The 20,458-nt window shown below is 44.8% G+C and overlaps 1 long non-coding RNA gene across 2 annotated transcripts in view; it reads left to right on the forward strand.

Annotated features, from left to right (window-relative positions):
• The window catches only part of LOC148037051 (uncharacterized), a 68,401-nt gene extending 48,828 nt beyond the window's left edge, over nt 1-19,573 (forward strand). The window contains exons 3-4 of one of the 2 annotated variants that reach the window (XR_015690774.1): nt 18,756-18,871; nt 18,950-19,573. This is a non-coding gene — a long non-coding RNA (uncharacterized LOC148037051). The remainder of the gene's footprint in view (nt 1-18,755; nt 18,872-18,949) is intronic. The other variant, XR_015690773.1, reaches the window with a different exon arrangement.
• Nucleotides 19,574-20,458: the final 885 nt, after the last annotated feature.

Below are 20,458 nucleotides of genomic sequence, written 5' to 3' on the forward strand. Positions count from 1 at the left end.
GAGAGAGTGTGTGTGTGTGTGAGTGCAGAGTAGAGAGGAGAGTGAGCACGACTTGTGGGTACAATGACGAGTGTACATCTTTAGGTTTTTTTTAGATAGATACATATATGAAAATACAAATGTGCTAAGGGTATGTTCACACCCGAGCACATATAAAAGGCACGATGGCCCTTTTTTCCCAACATAGAAGATGATGAAATCTGAATGATGAATGAATAGGTACAATGCACAATGCAGCAAATGTCAGAGTGCAGCGATGCGGAAGCGTGGGACCAAGACTGAGAGAGAGAGTGAACGCAGAGAGGAGAGAGAGAGAAAGAGACAGTGGAAGATGAAGATCTGCTGTATAAAGTGTGCTGTATACAAAGATATGCAGATATGTACACGGGCGCAGTGCGCAGGACTACGTGTCTCCACCTCGACGATGCAACCTGCTGTTCACCTCGAAGTACGCTGCAGTCTGCATGATCTCCAGCCTGTAATCTGCAAACAGAAGTATGGAAGACTGTGCAAAACATCGGCTATAAATAGCCAGCAAGAATGCGCCCGGAAATGGCAGGGCGGACTGCCACGTGGCTGTCTGACTGGTCAGTCTGACCAGGCTGCCACGTGTCGCCTGTACGGCCGGCCAGGACCTGATCACTAACACCCCCTCTCAGAGCCTGGATGGGGCAGAAGCGCGAGGGATCTGGCATGTCTCCGAAGTAGAGCTTGGGGAAGCGCCTTCGTAAACAAATTTGCAAGATTGTCCTCCGTCTTGCAGTACTCCACAGTGATGGTCTCATCGAGAAGCTTCTCTCTGATGAAGTGGTACTAGATCTCTATGTGCTTTGTCCGGGCATGGAAAACAGGATTTTGTGCCAAGGCAATGCAACTCTCATTGTTGCATTGCAGCAAAGTAGGATGAGTCTGGGGGCAGCCAAGCTCCTGCAACAATCTCTGAAGCCACACAACCTCACATGTGGTGGAAGACGCGGCCCGATAATCCGCCTCAGTAGACGAAAGGGCTACCGTGGGCTGCTTCTTGCTACTCCATGAGATAACACCTGCACCTAAGGTAAAACAGTAGCCTGTAGTAGACCGCCTGTGGTCCACATCGCCAGCCCAATCCGAGTTGCTCCAACCTGCAAGTACAAGATCTAAACCATCTGTGCCTGCTGGATAATGAATCCCTAAGTCAGAGGTCCCCCTCAAATACTGAAGTATCCTCTGGGCAGCTTGCCAATACACCATTTGAGGTTCACTCATGAATCCCGGCAAGAGACCAATAGCAAAACAAAGATCAACACGAGTGTTGAGGAGCCAAATCAATGATCCAATCAATTGACGATAGCGGGACGCATCCGCCAAGGGAGAATCTAAATGTGAAGTGGCCTTTCAGTTCGGATCCATAGGAGTAGAAATGGTCTGACAATCCTCCATCGCAAAAGAAACCAAGAGCTCCTGTACATATCTCTGCTGAGAGATGAAAATCCCCCTCTGAGATTGATAAATCTCATGGCCCAAGAAGAAGTGGAGGAGACCCAAGTCCGTAATCTCGAACGCCTGATGTAAAGCTGCCTTCGTCTCTTTGACCTTCTGTGCATGATCACCTATGACAATCAAATCGTCAACATACAACACAAAAAGCACAGAACCAGCCTCGGAAGCGTGTACATAAAGTTGTGGATTGGCCTTGGAACGCCGATATCCCAACTGTGACTGAAGGAACGAGTTAATCTTCTCGTTCCATGCACGCGGAGCCTGCTTGAGGCCATACAAGGCCTTCTTTAACCTGTAGACTTGCCCATCTGAAGATCCAAAGCCAGGAGTCTGCTCGACATAGATCTCCTCCTTCAAATCACCATTGAGGAAGGCCGACTTCACATCCAACTGGTAGACAGGCCATCTCCTATGGCCAGCCAAGGCAAGAACAGCTCTAATGGTCGCCATACGAGCTGTGGGGGCAAAAGTATCATGACAATCAATCCCTGGGCGCTGTGCAAAACCTTTAGCAACAAGGCGAGCCTTGTGCTTATCCAAAGAACCATCGCTAAGGTATTTGGTCTTGAAGACCCACTTGACGCCAATCACCTTCTTATTCGGGGGGCGGGGCACGAGTAACCAAGTGCCATTCCTCTCAATAGTCTCCAACTCGGCTTCCATAGCTTTCTTCCATGGTGCGGACTGTAAAGCCTCCTTCACGGAGGTGGGCTCTCGATCCTGCATAACACGGGTCATCAAACAAAAGTTAGAGCAAACAAGCTCCGTAGAATATGCCTGGTGCCTCCATGACTGCCATGGACCATCCTGCGGTCCCCACTCCTCAGGGACCCCCTCGATCCCTGAATCACGGAGTGTGTCACGGGCCCAACGAGGAGGAGGCCGGACCTCTCCTCGTCTCTCTCCAGCAGCTGAGGACTCTGGGATATCCACCAGTGGTAACTCCTCGGGGGTGACCGGTGGAACAGTAGACTCTGTATCGGAAACAGAATTAGAATCAAAAGGCACGGGCTCCAAAGGAACTGTCTCGGGAGCCCAACTCTCCCTTGGATCTCCAAGAATGGAATGCTCCTCATCCACTGCTATGGCCGGAACCTCCATGAACCGCACATCTCGACTGGTGTACACATCCCGCTTGGCGGGATTATACAAACGATAGCCTTGGGACTGAGAGCTGTAGCCAACAAACACCTGTCTTCGGGAAGCGGCTTCAAATTTATCACGATGAGTCTTGGGAATGTGAACATAGGCATCACACCCAAAAACCCTAAAATAAGAAACATCGGGCTTAGTCTCAAAGTGAGCCTCAAAAGGTGTCATCCCATCAACGGCCGAAGTGGTGGATCGATTAAGGATGTGGACTGCAGTAGCCATAGCCTCGGCCCACAGAAACTGAGGTGTCTGTCGGTGCTCCATCATGGTGCGCGCCATCTCAATCACACTTCGGTTCTTCCGTTCAAAAATGCCATTTTCTTGAGGAGTGTTGGTGTTAGCAAACTCTTGGTGAATACCTTTATCTGCACAAAAACGAGCAAACTCATTAGAAACAAATTCACCACCCTTGTCGGATCGCAAGGTCTTCAATCGCCGGCCCGATCGGTTCTCCTCAAAGAGAAGCCAATCCTTGAAGTGGGAGAAAGCTTCTGACTTCAACGCCAAGAAATAGGCCCAAGTCATCCTGCTGTAGTCATCTACGATCAACATGAAGTACGAGCTCCCTTTCAAGGACTCGTTCCTCATAGGGCCACAAAGATCCGTAGATACAAGCTCCATCGGGGAAGTAGACCGCCGCGAAGCTTTGTTGGGAATTGCATCCCTATGCTGCTTCCTACGAATGCAGGAGACGCATGGTTGCCGGCTCACCACTATGTCCGGCAACCCTCGAACAAGCTATCCACGTGACGCCCTTCGAAGATAATCATAGTTGAGGTGACCAAACCGAGCATGCCATAGCTCTGATTGTGTCTGAGAGGTAAGAAGAAGAGTAGGGAGAGCGGTAGAAGATGTCGATTTGTAGATGCCATTCTCCTCATAGCCTGATGAGAGAACCTTCCTTGACCCACTCTCAAGGACTCGCACCGAATCATTGTCAAACTCCACCAAAAGTCCAAGTGAACAAATCTTATGAACCGAAAGTAGATGATACCCTAAACCTGGCACATGCAAGACCTCTGAGGTATGGGTACCACCACGTCCATCGGGAATAAGCTGCATCTCACCCCGTCCTGCAATAGACACCGAAGAGCTATCTCCGATGAGAATCTGCCCACGCGAAGGTCGCAACTGGGCAACACCAACTGATGGAGTCATGTGCCGGGAGGCACCACTGTCAACGATCCACTCTCGAGCCTGGGAGGCTGTCATCGCAGCATCAGAAGCCTTCGGTGTAGAGTCCTCAATGACTGCTAGATGAAGAAACGCAGCTGATGAGGGTGCAACCACTGCTTCAGAATCCTTCGTGTCCTTCTTGTTGGTGTCCTTCTTGTCTTTGTCGGGGCAATCCTTCTTCCAATGGCCGGTCTTACCACAAATATGGCATGTGGATTCTTTGTTCTTGTCATTCTTTGACTTGTTGTCCTCCTCCTTCTTCTTTTGGTCCTTCCCCTTCTTCTGAGAGACTTGACCTGTCAAGGCTTCCGATTTGGAAGCATGATGTCCCTTCAGTTGTTCCTCTTGGTCCAAGACCATAGGAACCAGCTCTTCCCATCGAAGAGTAGACTCACGCCCCGAAGCAATAAGGGCAGAGTAAAAAGCACCGAATCGTGGCGGCAACTGGGAGAAGAGTGTGATTGCCATGTCTTCGGAGGAAATCGGCTTCCCCGCATTTTGAACCTGCATCTGAAGCTATCTAAGCTTATTGATGTGCTCCCGCAATGAAGAAGACTTATTCACAGACAAGGTCCGCATCTGCACCTCCAAAGAAACCCGCTTCATAAGGGTCATCCGGTTATACATCTGGTCAAGCTCCAGCCATATCTCCCGAGCCACCGTCAAGTGCTCGATGTGGGCTATCATGGCTGTAGTATAAGACAGAAAAAGAAAAGAATGAATCCGGGCATTCAGTTTGTCCCAATGAGACTGAGCTTTGGCCAACTCCGCACGAGCATCGGAAGAGAGTTTGGACTCATCTCTCACCGAGGACCGGTCGATCTCCTCCTATACAAGCTCCGCCAAATCGTAAGACTCAAGGATGGCCAACATCATTACGTGTCAGATGCGGTAATTGTCGCCATCGAGCTTTTGATCTACGGGAAGAGCCGGTTCGACAGGCACCTTCCAATCCATGATCGTTTGGAACTCCAAGTCAATCTCTGTAGACATCTTCACCTATAATGCCTTCACAAACGCAAAAGCAACCCCCTCTGATTGTGAAAATGCAGCTTGCTAGGGCTCTTTCTTTCGCGTCCCGAACCTTCTTCACCCGCCCGAGGCGATTAAAAAGTAAAACCTGCACTTGAAAGCTGAAAACTCAGCCTTCTTCCTCTTCAAACAGCAGCAAACAGCAACAAATTCACCAACTGGACTCGTTTCCCGCGCGCCCACGCTCGCTTCGGCCTTGTTTTGATGCGCAGCCCTCCCGCTCGCCCTCGAACGCTGGAAACACAGCCTTGTGTCGCGATGGAATCTCTTCTTCAGGTAGGTTCTTCACTCAGTCAGCCCTTCTTCACTGCTCTGATACCATGTCAGAGTGCAGCGATGCGGAAGTGTGGGACCAAGACTGAGAGAGAGAGTGAACGCATAGAGAAGAGAGAGAGAGAAAGAGACAGTGGAAGATGAAGATCTGCTGTATAAAGTGTGCTGTATACAAAGATATGTAGATATGTACACGGGCGCAGTGCGCGGGACTGCGTGTCTCCACCTCGACGATGCAACCTGCTGTTCACCTCGAAGTACGCTGCAGTCTGCATGATCTCCAGCCTGTAATCTGCAAACAGAAGTATGGAAGACTGTGCAGAACATTGGCTATAAATAGCCAGCAAGAATGCACCCAGAAATGGTAGGTCGGCTGCATTAAATGCCGACTGATCAGTACAGGTCGGACTGCCACGTGGCTGTCCGACTGGTCAGTCTGACCAGGCTGCCACGTGGCGCCTGTACGGCCGGCCAGAACCTGAGCCAGAACCTGATCGCTAACAGCAAAAACACTATGCAAGGTGAAAAGTGACCCCCAAACTCCTATATCCCGAGGATTGGGGTAGAGATATGAGCAAAAGAGTGTGTCGTACTCTGATGGATCCAAGACGCATTAGGTAGTCTCTGAATGTGTCTAGCATTAGCAAATGCAGCTTGTAATGGTTGGATCAATGTGATAGACGAGCAATAGAGAGTATGCTGGTGGTGTGGCAGTTGTATGGAACCAATCTGCAGCAAAACATAGATTTAGGGCTGACATGGCAGGCAAGGCGGTATACTTTACAGCAAAACACAGCTTCTAGGGGGTTGTGGGTAGCAGGGCAGGAGCAAATCAGATTGTTTAATAGTAGTAGAAGGTGAGCAAATGGTAAATGCACCTGGGCAGCAATCCCCAATTGTTGGTAGGCAGCAGGCTGGAATCAGTTTTGAAAAGTAGTAGAAGGCTAGAAGGCAGGTGCGAAATGGTAGACGGCAGTGGGGAGTAGCTCGACTGAGATATCCTTCGTGTACGGGGTGTGGACGGCAAAGATATGGCACCTACAAATTACAAAAACGAGATTGAGCTGAGTAGTGTGTAGCTTGTCTATTTATAGATGGTTGGGTCCTCCCAAATTAGAGTTTGGTTTATGAGATACATACACTCTCTAGAAACGTATTTCTTTTAATGAAAGTTAGGCAATTTAATTAATGAAGCTTGTTTTGGGGCTGTCTATGTTAGAGTGAAGCAATGCGGAAGCGAATGACTGTGACAAAGAGTGAATAGAGAGAGAAGAGAGAAAGAGAAAGAGAGTGAAACACAGAAAATCTGCAGTGAAGAATGCTGTATAAGGATGCAGAATTATACACGGGTGTAGAGTAAATATCTGCATATGTCTCCACCTTGAGGATCTTGATCTCTGTCAGCCCCGAGAGGAATCTCGGCAATCAACAGGCTGAAATCTTTCAGAAACAATGTGACAAGATTGTTGGAAACTCAACCTTTTGAAGGGTGAATATAATAGCATGAAAATACCTGAAATAATCAGGTCGGCTGCATTAAATGCAGCCGACTGTAGTTGACCGTTCGACTGTTGCCATGTGGCATTGCTGATGTGGCCACAGGAAATGACTCTCAACAACCCCTCTCAGATCTTGGACAAGGCAGTAGACCGAGGGATCTAGAATGCCGGTGAAGCAAAGCTTAGGGAAGTACCCTCGTAAATAAATCTGTAAGATTGTGTTCAGTCTTACAGTATTCCACATTGATGGTCGCATCCAGAAGTTTCTCCCTGATGAAGTGATATAGGATCTCTATATGCTTCGTCTAGGCATGGAATATGGGATTTCATGCCAAGGCAATGCAACTCTCATTGTCTCACCGCAAGGTAGTAGGATGAGACTGGGGGCAGCCAAGCTCCTCCAACAACCGTCGAAGCCACACAGTCTTTCATGTGGTAGAAGACGTAGTGTGATACTTTGCCTCAATCGAAGATAGGGCTACCATGGGTTGCTTCTTGCTACTCCAAGAGATAGCACCAACACCCAAGGTAAAACAATAACTTGTAGTAGATTGCCTTTGATCCACATCGCCAGCCTAATCTAAATCATTCCAACCTGTAAGAACAAGATCAGAAGTACCTGTAAGCTGTTGGATAGGAAATCCCGAGGTTGGAGATCCCCCTCAGAAACCAAAGTGTCCCTTGAGCAGCTTGTCAATGCACCTGCAGAGGTGCACTCATGGACCTAGCCAAGAGACCTATAACAAAACATAGATCAACCCGTGTGTTGAGGAGCCAAATCAATGATCCAATCAACTGAGGTAGCGGGTAGTATTCGTCAAAGGAGAATTTGTGTATGAATTGGCCTTTCAATTCGGATCCATAAGAGTAGAAATGGACTAACACTGGACAGTCCTCCATCTCAAAAGTCACCAAGAGCTCTTGTACATATCTCTGCTAAGAGATGAAAATCCCCCTTTGAGATTGATAAATCTCGTGGCCCAAAAAGAAATGGAGAAGTCCTAAGTCCGTCATCTTGAACTTTTGATGTAGAGCTATCTTCGTCTCTTCGACCTTTTGGGCATGATCACTTGTAACAATCAAGTCATCAACATACAAAACAAACAACACATGACCACCCTCGGAAGTGTGCACATAAAGTTGTGGATCAGCCCTAGAGCGCCAATATCCCAACTTGGCTTGGAGAAACGAATCAATCTTCTTGTTTCAAGCCCGCGGAGCTTGCTTCAGGCTATACAAGGCCTTCTTCAACCTGTAAACCTTCCCATTTGAGGAACCAAAGCCATGAGGTTGCTCTACATAGATCTCCTTCTTCAAATCACCATTCAAGAAGGCTGACTTCACATCCAACTGAAAGACAGACTATCTCCTATGACTAGCCAAGGCAAGAACAATACGAATAGTCGCCATGCGAGCAGTGGGGGCAAAAGTATCATGGAAATCAACACCTGGGCGTTCTGCAAAACCTTTGGCAACAAGGCGAGTCTTGTGCTTGTCCAAAGAGCCATCACTATATGGTACTTGGTCTTGAAAACCCATTCGACACGAATCACCTTCTTATGAGAGGGACGATGCACAAGGAACCAAGTGCCATTTTGCTTAATAGATTCCAATTCGGCTTCCATCGCTTTTCGCCAATGATCAGACTGTAAAGCCTCTTTCACTATCTCTTTCTCTATCTCCAATAAGAATCTGACCATGAGAAGGCTGTAAATAAGTAACACTTGCTGAAGAAGGAGTCATGTGCCTAGAGGCACCACTGTCAACAATCCACTCCTGAGTAGATGGGGCGGTCAATGTAGTATCAAAAGCCGGCATAGTCAAATTCTCAACCACCTCCAAATGAAGGAAATCAACTGATGAGGGAGCAACCATCGCTTTGGAATCCTTTGAAGATTTCTCCTTCTTCTCCTTGTCGGGGTAATCCTTCTTCCAATGACCCGTTTTGCCACAAATGTGACAAATAGATTCCTTGTCTTTGTCCTTCTTAGATTTGTCTTCCTTCTTATTCTTTTGGTTCTTCCCCTTCTTTTGAGAGGATTGACCAACCAAAACTTCAGATTTCGAAGCATTGGTTCCTTTTAGTTGCTCCTCTTGGTCCAAGATCATAGGAACCAACTCTTCCCACTGAAGAGTCTCAAACTACCCTGAAGCAATCAAGGCAGAATAAAAACCACTGAAGTAAGGCGGTAACTGTGAAATAAGAGTTATCGCCATGTCTTCAGAAGTGATCGCCTTCCCTATGTTTTAAACTTGTATCTGAAGCTACCTTAGCTTGTTGATATGCTCCTGCATGGATGATGACTTGTTGACACTTATAGTTCTCATTTGCAATTCCAAAGACACATGCTTCATGACGGTCATACGATTATACATCTAATCCAACTCTAGCTATATCTCCCTAGCCACCATCAAATGCTCTATATAAGAGATAATAGCTGTAGTACATGAGAGAAATAAAAACGAGCGAATGCATGTATTGAGTTTATTCCAATGTGCTTGAGCCTTTGCCAACTCCGTCTTATCATTGGAAGAGAGTCTAGACTCGTCTTGTGAAGAAGAACGTTTGATAGCCTTCGTAACAAGCTCCGCCAAATCATGGGACTCCAATATGGCAAGCATCATAACCCGCTAGATGCGGTAGTTCTCACCATTGAGCTTTTGATTTGAAGGAAGAGCCGGTAGGACGGCGGGCACATTCCGGTCCATGATCGCCTGAAACCCGGTCTTGGCCTCAAAAGACATCTTCACCTACAATGCTTGCACAAAACACAAAAAGCAGCCCCCTCTAACTATGAAAATACAGCATGCTAGGGTTGAGGTTCGCTTGTCTTGTTCCTTCTTCACCCGCCGGAGGTGATGAAAAGGTAAAATCTACACTTGAAGGCAAAAAACACAGCCTTCTTCCTTCTCTAATAGCAAAAAACAGTAGTAGCTTTAACAAATCTTCTCTTTTCTCGCATTCCCATGCTCGCCTCAGCCTTGTTTTGATGCATAGCTCACCTGCTCGCACTTGAACACTGAAAACGCAGCCTCGTGTCACGTTGAAAACTCCTCTTCAGATAGATCCACCCTAGGTTAGTCCTTCAATGCTTTGATACCATGTCAGAGTGAAGCAATGCAGAAGTGAATGACCATGACAAAGAGTGAACGGAGAGAGAGAGAGAGAGAGAGTGAAACACAGAAAATCTGCAGTGAAGAATGTTGTATAAGGATGCAAAATTATACACAGGTGCAGAGTAAATATCTGCGTATGTCTCCACCTCGAGGATCTCGATCTCTGTCAGCCCCGAGAGCAATCTCCGCAACCAGCAGGCTGAAGTCCGTCAGAAACAATGTGACATTACTGTTGGAAACTCAGCCTTTTAAAGGCTGAATATAATATACTGAAAATACCTAAAATAATTAGGTTGGCTGCATTTAATGCTGCCGATTGCAGTTGGACTGTTCGACTGTTGCCACGTGGCATTGCTGACATGGCCACAAGGAATGACTCTTAACAGTCTAATGTGGCTATTCAGCATGTAATGCTTTCTTAGCTCAACAATCACTTCCACACATACATACAACCCTCTCAATCATCTTAGATGTTGGTCTCTCCCAAGGTTGAACTAGGTGCATCCCACCTAAAGATTGGTCATGGTGGGATGAAGTGATTGTTGAGCGCCTTGCTTGCAGTGGAGGAGCATGTCGATGGACATGCAAGCTACGTCTTTATTTTTTTTTGCAAATAAAGAGTGGCTAATTATATTACTTGAAGAATAAGATCTTTGAATACAAGGAAGTGCTCAAGCTCAACAAACTAACTGGAGCTGATGCAGATTTACAATTATATCAAATGTACAAGCCTCTCAGGCGGTGTAGGGGGGATGGGGGCAAGAAACCATGGAGGAGGCGTATAACGCCATTTGGGGCTGCCTGACTGCATCTCGAAAATCAGGTCTTGGCCGCCCCAAGTACACATGAAATGATAGCGGAGCTCTTGACGAGCCCTGGACTCGCCTTGCATCTGATCCCATCGTCTGCAGAGGGAGTGGATGATGGAGGTCCAAAGCTCTGCTAAGGTTACCTGTATTGAAAGTCTCTCTTCACGAAAAACCTCATGATACCGCGCCTTCTAGATATGCCATCCTTTAAGGCTCCCTATGATCTCCCATACTTTAGAGCGATCTGCTGTGGGCTCCAGTACCTGGCGGATGGGTAGAGCCTCCAAACCGACCACTTCGCACGACCTTGCCTTGATAATGAATATCGTGTCCTGCATCCTTGCCTCATATAGAAGGTGACGGCCCTGGCTAACTGCCTGCCAACAGAAAGCTCCCAAAGAGATGCATCTTAGGCTAGGAGCCATGCGGTGTAGGATGCGGCATGCTTCTTTCCACACTAGCTGCGCCACCTCGCACAACCAAAGGCAGTGTTTTGGTTTTTCCAAAGGCTGTTGTGTGCAGCGCTTACAAACTCCCTCCTTCTGCATCTGGGCAAGCCAGCTTCCCACCGCCAATCCGCCAAGCCTCTGCGTGCCACCAGCCATAAGAAGTATTATATCCTCCTCGGTCTCTAGCTATCCCATAGGCGGCGCCAGAAGGACTGTCAGAAAGGCTCTGTGTTGCCATGCTCCACCCAGTGCCTGCTACACAACGGTGCCCAATCCATATTCTCTTGCATCAGTACGTGTTTGCCAATCCTAGCAGTGTACTCCAAGAGTCTCTGTAGCTTCTTGGCGACAACAAGCTACGTCTTTATGGTTGCACAAGTGTTGCTAATAAGGTGCGTGCTCATTTTTTGGAAAGGAAGCAAAAGAGATTCACTTTTGCATAGCATTGACACGAGGCAAGAACTTGAGGCATGTGCAATGGATTGGGATGCCTTGGTTCGATAGAGACGAGGTGTGGCCGTTGATCTTGCTATACCTATTCCACGAGTAGGAACAAGTGCACTTGCTCCAAGATTGGCAATAATTACTATAACCAGCCTTCCCCCTTGGATGGGTAGTAAATCCCTGATTGGCCCCAAAATTGACACCGCATTCGGTATTTCTTCAGCTTAATCAAAGAAAACGTTGACTTACAATGGGATTCTCCCGATCCCCTTCGCAATCCAAACTCCCCTTGTTGTCCAAAGTGACCAGCAAGTCTTCAATCTGATTTGCCCCTTGATTCGGACACTTGATTGGCCTTCACTCACTTCATAGATGATGGAAATCCCCCAAATTCAATGGCTAGCTAGTCCTCCACATGAATTTAGCTGAAATTCACTTTCATTCCTTAAAAATCCAAGTCTTGGAGCTTCCAATTTTGGTACGCTTCTCGAGGCTTTTGCTAAACCCTAATTTCTGCTGTAAATTAGGGTTTACAGCAAAGAAATTTGCAATTTCTCACCCTCCAAGGGTCCAAATGTTGAGATCTTCGGAGCAAGGCTGTGAAATGGCTAGGAGATGAGAGAGAAAGTTGTAGAGAGAGAAAATTCAGAGTTTCTTCGCAAAGAACTGAAGAAAATCAGTCATTTATTGCTACTGCCCTATTTCGACAGCCTATAGATGCTGTCACTTGCTATTGATTGGTCTTCTCCACCCCCTGGCTGTCTCAGAAGGTCCTCCAATGGTTGCAAATCAGACCAACAGGATCTCCTTTCTCTCTCTTACAGGCTGAATATACTAAAATGCCTCTCTCCAATCTCTAAAGACGTTTTTCAGTCTTGCATAGGCATTTTTGACAAGTGGCAGCCTTCCCAAATAGTTTTTCTAGCCTTATCCATAATTAAATATTAATTTTCAGCATTTAATTACTGAAAATTAATCTAATAATTATTTTGGTGCTTAGAAAAACAATTAGACTGGCCAATAAGCAAATTGGCTAGGCATCTTCCATTCTCGAGTGTCTCTGCGCCATCTTTGACCATCAAATTGGCATTAGGTATCATTAAATGTCACTTCTTAGCGTCACCAATAGACTTCCATCAGCCCCTAAAAACGTTTTCTCCACTTGCATGGGCAATTTTTGCCAAGTGGCATCATTCTAATATCATTTTTCAGCATTATTCAACTTATTAAATAGATTTTCAAAATTTCAGAATATCAATTTAATAAATATTCAGTGCTCAAAAATTAATTTCACTAGCCAATAATTAAATTCACTAGGTCAATGCATCTTCCAAGTATCCCTGAGCAATTATTAGCTCTCAGAACGGCATTAATTAATTAAGTAATTCTTAGTCTCTAATGTCACCATTGACATTAGTGGCCAATAAATTGGTCTACAGACCAAAATCTGACATTGAGTATCACCTAGTACTCGTTAGACATAACTTATTACAACTTTTGCCTTTGGCACCAACTAATAACTCAGGGTCCTAGGTTCCACACTGAAATAATTGACTTGCATCTCACCTGTGCAAGCCACATGTAGTGACGAGTTAGGCACGAAGATCGAGACAGTCAGTCTTTACGCTCAGGGAGAGACAGAGAGAGTGAGATAGAGCAGAGTAGAGAGTGAGTACGTTTGTAGGTACAATGACGAGTCAGTACCTTTAGGTTTTTATATATATATATATGTGTGTGTAAGTACAAGTGGTAAGGGTGTGTTCACATCCCAGCACATTTAAAGGCACGAGGCCTTTATTCCCAATAACTTCCCACCTAAAGGCAATGTGTCTTAAGAGGAGAAAAGAATCAGCTAAGTCTAGGTATATACAAAGCTGAAATACATATATCTATCCAACTCCCATCATCTGTCGGCAATGAGCAAACCGCTCTATTGGAAGACACTTTGTGAGAAGGTTTGCAGGATTATCATATGTATGCACTTTGACAAGCTCAATGCTTTTGCTGTTAAGTACGTCTCTAATGAAGTGACACTTCACCTGTATGTGCTTTGTCTTTGCATGAAAGACAGGATTTCGTGCTAGCATGATAGTACTCTGACTATCACAATGAAGAATAGGTAACTCTGTGATGCCAAGCTTTCCCACCAGACATGAAAGCTATAAAGCCTCCTTGTATGTCTCAGTGGCAGCCACATACTCTACCTTTGTAGTAGACAATATAACACACTTTTGTAGCCCGGAGATCCAAGAGATTGCTTCTCCTGTGAAAGTAAACACATACCCAGAAGTGGACTTTCTGCAGTCTGCATGACCAGCATAGTCTGCATCAGTAAAGCCAACAACAGATGCCTTCTGCTTCCCAAATAGATACACAATTCCTTTGTGCCTTTGAGGTATCTTATCATACCTTTCATTGCATTCCAATGCTTCTTGCTAAGGGTTGCCATGTATCTGCTAACCACTCCCACTGCAAAGGCAATGTCAGGACTGTAATTGCACACTGCCAATACCTGCAATGTCACATGCATAGTTGTCCACAAGATGGACAACACCATGTCGACCCCCTGTATAGATAGAGAACCATTCATGATGAGGGGTGACATAAAAGGAAGCACCTGAATTGAGAATCCACGTGTGCATGCCATCATTTGTATTTGCAAGTGAAGCATGTGCACCAAAGTGTGAAGAGACAAAGAGTACGTCACTCCCACTATCATTGTCATGAGTGACTACATTCACCTCTTCAATTTTTACACTGCTCTTCTTAGGCTGACTGTCCTTCTTCTCTTCCTTGCTATCATCTGTTTTCTCGCCTTTTCCTTTCTCTTTCTTCCATTTGTAGCAATCACGTTTAAAGTGACCCTTCTTGCCACAATGATGACATTCAACATCTTTGCCATGTGATTTATTGCGTCCCTTGCTATTATATTTTCCCTTTTGCTGTGATCTGCCCCTAGTATGCAAAGCACTGGAAGACTTACTGGATGCATTGTTCTGCCAATTCATTTCTTCCATGAGTAGAGTACTCTCTACATCAACATACAAAAGGATTACATTAGAATTTCTCATAGCAGTCCTAAATGTATCCCAACTCTCTGGTAGAGTGCAAAGCAAGAAAGTAGCCTTAAATTCCTCATTAATCATGAACTTCAAGGCAACCAGTTGGCTAAAAATGGAGTTAAACTCACTCAAGTGAGTAGACATTGCTATACCCTCTTTCATACGCAAATCCATAAGCTTTTTCAGCCAATATACTTTGCTTGCAGTACTCTTGTGCATACAGTTCTTTTAGTCTAGTCCATATAACATATGCAGAATCCAAACCTTCAATGTTGAACAACAAGGCATCAGAAATTGATAGCTCTATGGTTGAGCGTGCAAGCTCATTTAACTCATCCCAATCGTCCTGTTCCATGTCCGCGGGCTTTGCTCCTTCAGTTTTGATTGGCTTTGCCTGCTTATTTTGCAGTAGGATACTGTAGCGCTGCTTTTGCCAAACTGCAAAGTTATGTGCGCCTTCAAGCTTCTTTATGTGCATCAGATTACTGCTGTCATTGCTGCCAGCCATGATTTTCGGCCCAAATGTGACAAAAAAACCAGCAAATGCAGGCCCAAATTGTCACCCAAGTGACCAAGGTACAAACAAGTACCAACCAGCAATAAATGACCACGTAGAAGCACAGATTTCAGATCTGTAAATAAATTTTCAGAAGCACCAAACCATGTGCTATAGCATTCCACAACTGATTACAGCTGTTCCAAGGGCATATGCATCACATTACATGAGAAATCCCAAATTTTAGCTGCAATTTCTGTTGTGCATGTACCCACAGGCATAAAATTTGACTCGAATGGTCAAAAGCCCCAAAATTTTTTGTGCTCAAAGCATCAACCACACATTTGCATTTTCTCTGACATGCATAGAACAAGCCAATTTTGCCAAAATAGAGCAATTTCAGCAAAACTGCCAAATTTTACCAAGTGTTGATGTCCAAATTGCGTGGAATTCAACTTGCATGTACATAAACTGACCAAATGTTGCATAGATTTTGCCCAAACTGCAAAAGCCCCAAATTCCACAAGGTCCAATGTGCATCAATGTCGAGAAATTGGGTAAATTTCAACCCAATTTGTGCATGTACATGAAAAGCCCCAAATGTCGGGACAAAATGTCACAAATTTCTGCAATTTCTGAGACAGATATCACTGTTGCATCTTGCTCACACCAAATCTGGACAAATCCCCAAATTTTCCAAGTCTTGCGTGCACTAATTTCAGTGAAATTGAAAGAATTTCACTAAAATGTGAAAAACCCCAAAATTCCCGAGCAAATGTGCACTAACTTTGCAATTTCTGAGTCAGATTGTCCAATTCTGCATTAAGATCCCCAAATTCGGGAAAAGCCCCAAAGTTCTGGACCTAAACCTGCACAGATTTGCACACTGTGCTTGCGCACACGAACACCTAGAGGAGAGGAGGCAAAAATAATCTCAAATATTTCTGAAGAAAAACGACGGATCAATAGCTGTTCACGTCCGTGACCTGTCAGGCGACATGGCACCTGCCAAACTGCCACCCATCCTGGTTGCGTTGCGCCTGGGGCTGGCGAGTCGCTACTGGGCGCGAAGTGCATGTACCTTCCTGCAATCACGCCTGCTACTGCCTGACTCAGATTGCACGTTATCTGGCGCCCGCTGAAGCCCTGTCGAGCACGTCACAGCCTGTCCCGTCTGTTGCCCACTGCCTGGTCCTGGTTGTGTGCAGTTCTTTCATGACCCCCGTCGACCTGCAGCAGCTGTCACCTGACGTTTTGACTTGCGTGCAGCCCTGGAATTGTCGACTGGTTCTGCCCGACTGCTACTCGTCTCCTGTCTGCCGATTCATACACTGAGCAGCTGTACACGAGCTGCCGTGCAGTCTGTGCTTTGATACCAGTTTGTAGTGATGGGTTAGGAACAAAGATCGAGACAGTTAGTCTTTACGCGCAGGGAGAGACAGAGAGAGTGAGATAGAGTAGAGTAGAGAGTGAGCACATTTGTAGGTACAATGACGAGTCAGTACCTTTAGGTTTTTAGATAGATATATATGTGTAAGTACAAGTGCTAAGGGTGTGTTCACACCCGAGCACATTTAAAGGCACGAGGCCTTTATTCCCAACACCACATTAGGACATTTGATTGACTTTTCATCAAATGCTAAGCAAAGCAATAAAATTTCACGTCCTCATGACATGGCACCATTGACACAATACCATCATCTGAGCACTTGTGTACTGCTCTCTTGGAGAGGGAGATGTGCAAGGTTGAGCAGGCTGGTAAGATTATGTAGAGTGATCATAGGTTACACTCTTGGATCTAGTGCTATTTCTTGGAGCAACAAAAAGTGTATTGTTGCAGTTTCTTTGATGGAGACGGAGGATTGTGCAGTGTGCCTTTCCACTTAGGAGCCAATTTGGTTTTGACGAATGCTTGCCGACCTTGGTTGTATACAGGTGGGACCTACTCTTCTTTGGGTTGACAGCCAACATGCTCTTTCCTTTGCAAAGAACCTAGTGTTTCTTGTTCACATGAAACACATTGAGGTCTAGTGGTACTATGTTCAAGAAAGCGACTTGGATGGAGAGATGGAGCTGATTTACTGTCCTACGAAGCTCTTTCCTTTGCAAAGAACCTAGTGTTTCTTGTTCACATGAAACACATTGAGGTCTAGTGGTACTATGTTCAAGAAAGCGACTTGGATGGAGAGATGGAGCTGATTTACTGTCCTACGAAGGACAATGCAGTGGACATCTTCATGGCCTGGTTGTGAGCTCCATGAGAGTTTGATAGAGACATAGGAGCTTTGACATTGTGTTATTGTATGCATTTGATAGCCCAAAAAATGGGCTGAATGACATTCTACACACCAATTATGGTGGACTTGTGGGATGAATATACTGGCCAGCTGTCACGTGGTAATGCCTCCCAAATGCACGTAGAAATAGGTGGGAAATCATGAGAGAAGCATATTGAAATGTTGTTTCAGCCTCCACCTACGAAAGGTAGCTGCCATCATACCTCCCTCCATCTAAATTGATCATCACTTTCATTCTCCTCATCATTGTCTGTATTCTTCTCATTTAGGCACCCTGACTGGCGTGTTTCAGTACATGTGCAGGGCTGCTTGTACTTGGCCAATTACTGGGTATCAGATAAATCTTTGTTCCTTCAGCATACCTGCATTTTCTTTTCTCACACTCTCTTTCTGTTTGTGTTCATTTGCTTGCATATTATGCATGCACAAATTGATAGGTATTCAACTAAGTCCAATGAAGTGTCAATTGATCTCAAATAAATGAAGTGCGTCTAATTGAAGTGTGATACTAATAGCCAATGGTGGGATGCTGCTCAAGGTGTCAAATGTGCATGAAAGTGCGTAAAATAGTGGGGTGCCTAGCACAGAGACAGGGGTGCCCAAAATGGAGCTGGACAGTGTCTCAACTCTCTTATATCATGGTATTTTTTGGCAGGCTCCTAAGAAAGATGGAGAAGGTAGAGAGAGTTATAGCAGATCACTGAACATTCTCAATATGCTTGTTAAGATGACAAAGACAATCTTGCAAATAGAATATCTTGCATATTCAGAATGTTCTATAATTCCTTGTGACAAAGACAATATTGATACTAGATTTACTAAGTGAGCCACAAGCAATTCCCCCCAATGAGCAGCAGAAACCAAGAGTGGGAGAGCAACTGGTTACAAGTGAATGACAGACAGAAGTGTTCGAAGGGGGATGCCATCTTAGAAGTGGTAATGAAGCAGGCAAAGCAGGTTGTAGGAAAGATCTCTTAAAGGTCTCATATAGCAGGGTAAATCTATCTTTAGACCATTTGTTGTGAGAAGCCCAATTTGTTGTTCACCATTTTCATATTTATCTTGTAGCCTTCAATGCAAAGATCTTTCACATAATCACGGGTCCAACTTCAGATTAGATCTTAAGATCTCCATGTGAAGCTTTTCCTGAAGGCTAGTTTCTTTGATGGTTCTCTTTTCATGAATAAGCATTCTCTTCATCTTAACCAGGCCCAGTCCTCCACCTTTTGATACAAAAGACTCTTCATTCACAAATTTGTGAAACTTATCTAATAAATTCTCAATTGCAAGGTTATTTTATACATGGTCAAAGGTTGTGATACCCCTGCATGTTTTTTGAGGACTGAGGTTGCAGTCCAAAGTTCAAACACACTATATATGATTTTTTCAACTTGGTGCGTTGTGTTATGCCTTTCTTTTGTTCATGGGGACTGATGTACTTGATTTGGTTGTTCGGAATCTGGACAGGTGGCTAGAGTGACCGCTTTTACCCTGGGGCTTACCTATGGTTTTGTTAAGTTGCGTCTTGTGAGGGTATACCTTCTGCTATCTCTAGGCCACAACTTCAAGGCGGCATTGTAAAAGTTAAGTGAATGCATGTTGGTAATGGAAGCAAAGGCAGAATGAATGCATGTTGCTAATGTTTTACTTCAAATTTTCAGGCAGAGGTGAAAAGAAAGCAAAGGCAGTCAACTCATTAATTGACTATAAGATACAGAGCAATTGGAGTGCTGTTGAAGCTAGAGATGTAGGTAATGAGCAAAGCAGCAGTTTTGTCCATGGATCTCTCTGGAAGCTACAAATTTTGTCCAGTTTTAATGCTTCAGAACAGGCCTTTTGCTTCACTTGTTTATGCACAAACGTTTTCTTGTTGGCATCGTTTGATTCCTCTGTCATAAATGTATATTCCTGGGGAGTAGCAGACGTTAATGAGCTCTTGTAAGGCTTTAAAAAATCAAGGTAAGCCTTACATGTATGTTGATTTGTTAGATGTGGTGATGATTCAAAGGTGCTTGTTTCACCACAACTGTAGCAATTCAGCATAAAGTGTGATGATGCTTCTTGAGGCAGTCATGATTTTCATGCTTGTATTAATTTGGAGGGCATTTGGTGTAATTGGGAAATGCTCATAGACATGTTTGATGATGTCAATGCTGATGTAGTGAAGTTCTGAAAGCTCAGGAGGGAAAAGAAATGGAGTTTGGGTGTGTTTTAGTGCGCAGTCTCATTGATATTCCAAGTTGTCCTGTATGTTCACTATTTCCAATATATGATGATGATTCTTAAGGTGCTTCTTTTCTCATTTCTATAATTCTGTGACCTTGATTCTCAAGGTAGCCTCGGTTTTTTAAATGCTTTTTTAAAATCACTTCTGAGCCTATTCTTCAGTGAATGGTCTCACACTTCGTGATTGATTAATAGAACTTGTTTATCACTGTGGGTTGGGCTAATGATCTTTGGTTGTCAAGAACAAGACCGCATTGCGATTGTAGTATGTTGAGAACTTGAGGGTGGTTCCGAAAAGCACAGTAGTAGGAAAACTTTTCATGGGGCTTCAGGTGTGTGTCAGAGATTCTGCTCAATATGTAAACTTTGAACTCTGGCACAAGTCGTTTGGTCAAAATTAAAGGAGCTTGCTAAATATGTCTAGATTGTGCGATTTTGGTTGTGACTATGCAAGTTGCTTTTAGCTTATGCTTAGGCATGAGAGAGAGAGAGAGAGTAGAGTAGTTTATTATCGTCCACCACGAAAGGCCAAATCATGACCCATGGGACCTTTCCGGATATACAATGATTTTCCTCTCCCATGGTAGGAAAGGGGTAGTTATGGTGAAAGAACGATCTATGCAGCGTGGTTTTCCTGAAAGCGTAACATGCGGGTGACAAGAGCTCCTAACTTTGATATAGGAGTAGTGGTCAAAAATTGGTAAAGTGGCCCTTGTAAAGTGATCAAAGTCAGCTTGTATGTGTGCATATATTGGGCATGTCATAATCGTGTGCTCCTCTGATTCTACACTTTGTAGTCCACATAGCTTGCATAACCTCGAGAAGGGGCGGGGTTGAGTCGATGGGTTGTTGAATTAAAAGAAGGGGGGGTTTGCTGAATTAAAAGAATTTGAAATAAAACAGAGGGGCCAAAGAGATGAGAAGTAAAACCACAAGTTTGGGTT

The sequence above is a fragment of the Lygodium microphyllum genome, chromosome 4 (genome assembly GCF_053477565.2).
Source record: "Lygodium microphyllum isolate KBCC chromosome 4, Lygodium_microphyllum_v1.1.10, whole genome shotgun sequence".
NCBI classification, from domain to species: Eukaryota; Viridiplantae; Streptophyta; class Polypodiopsida; order Schizaeales; family Lygodiaceae; genus Lygodium; species Lygodium microphyllum.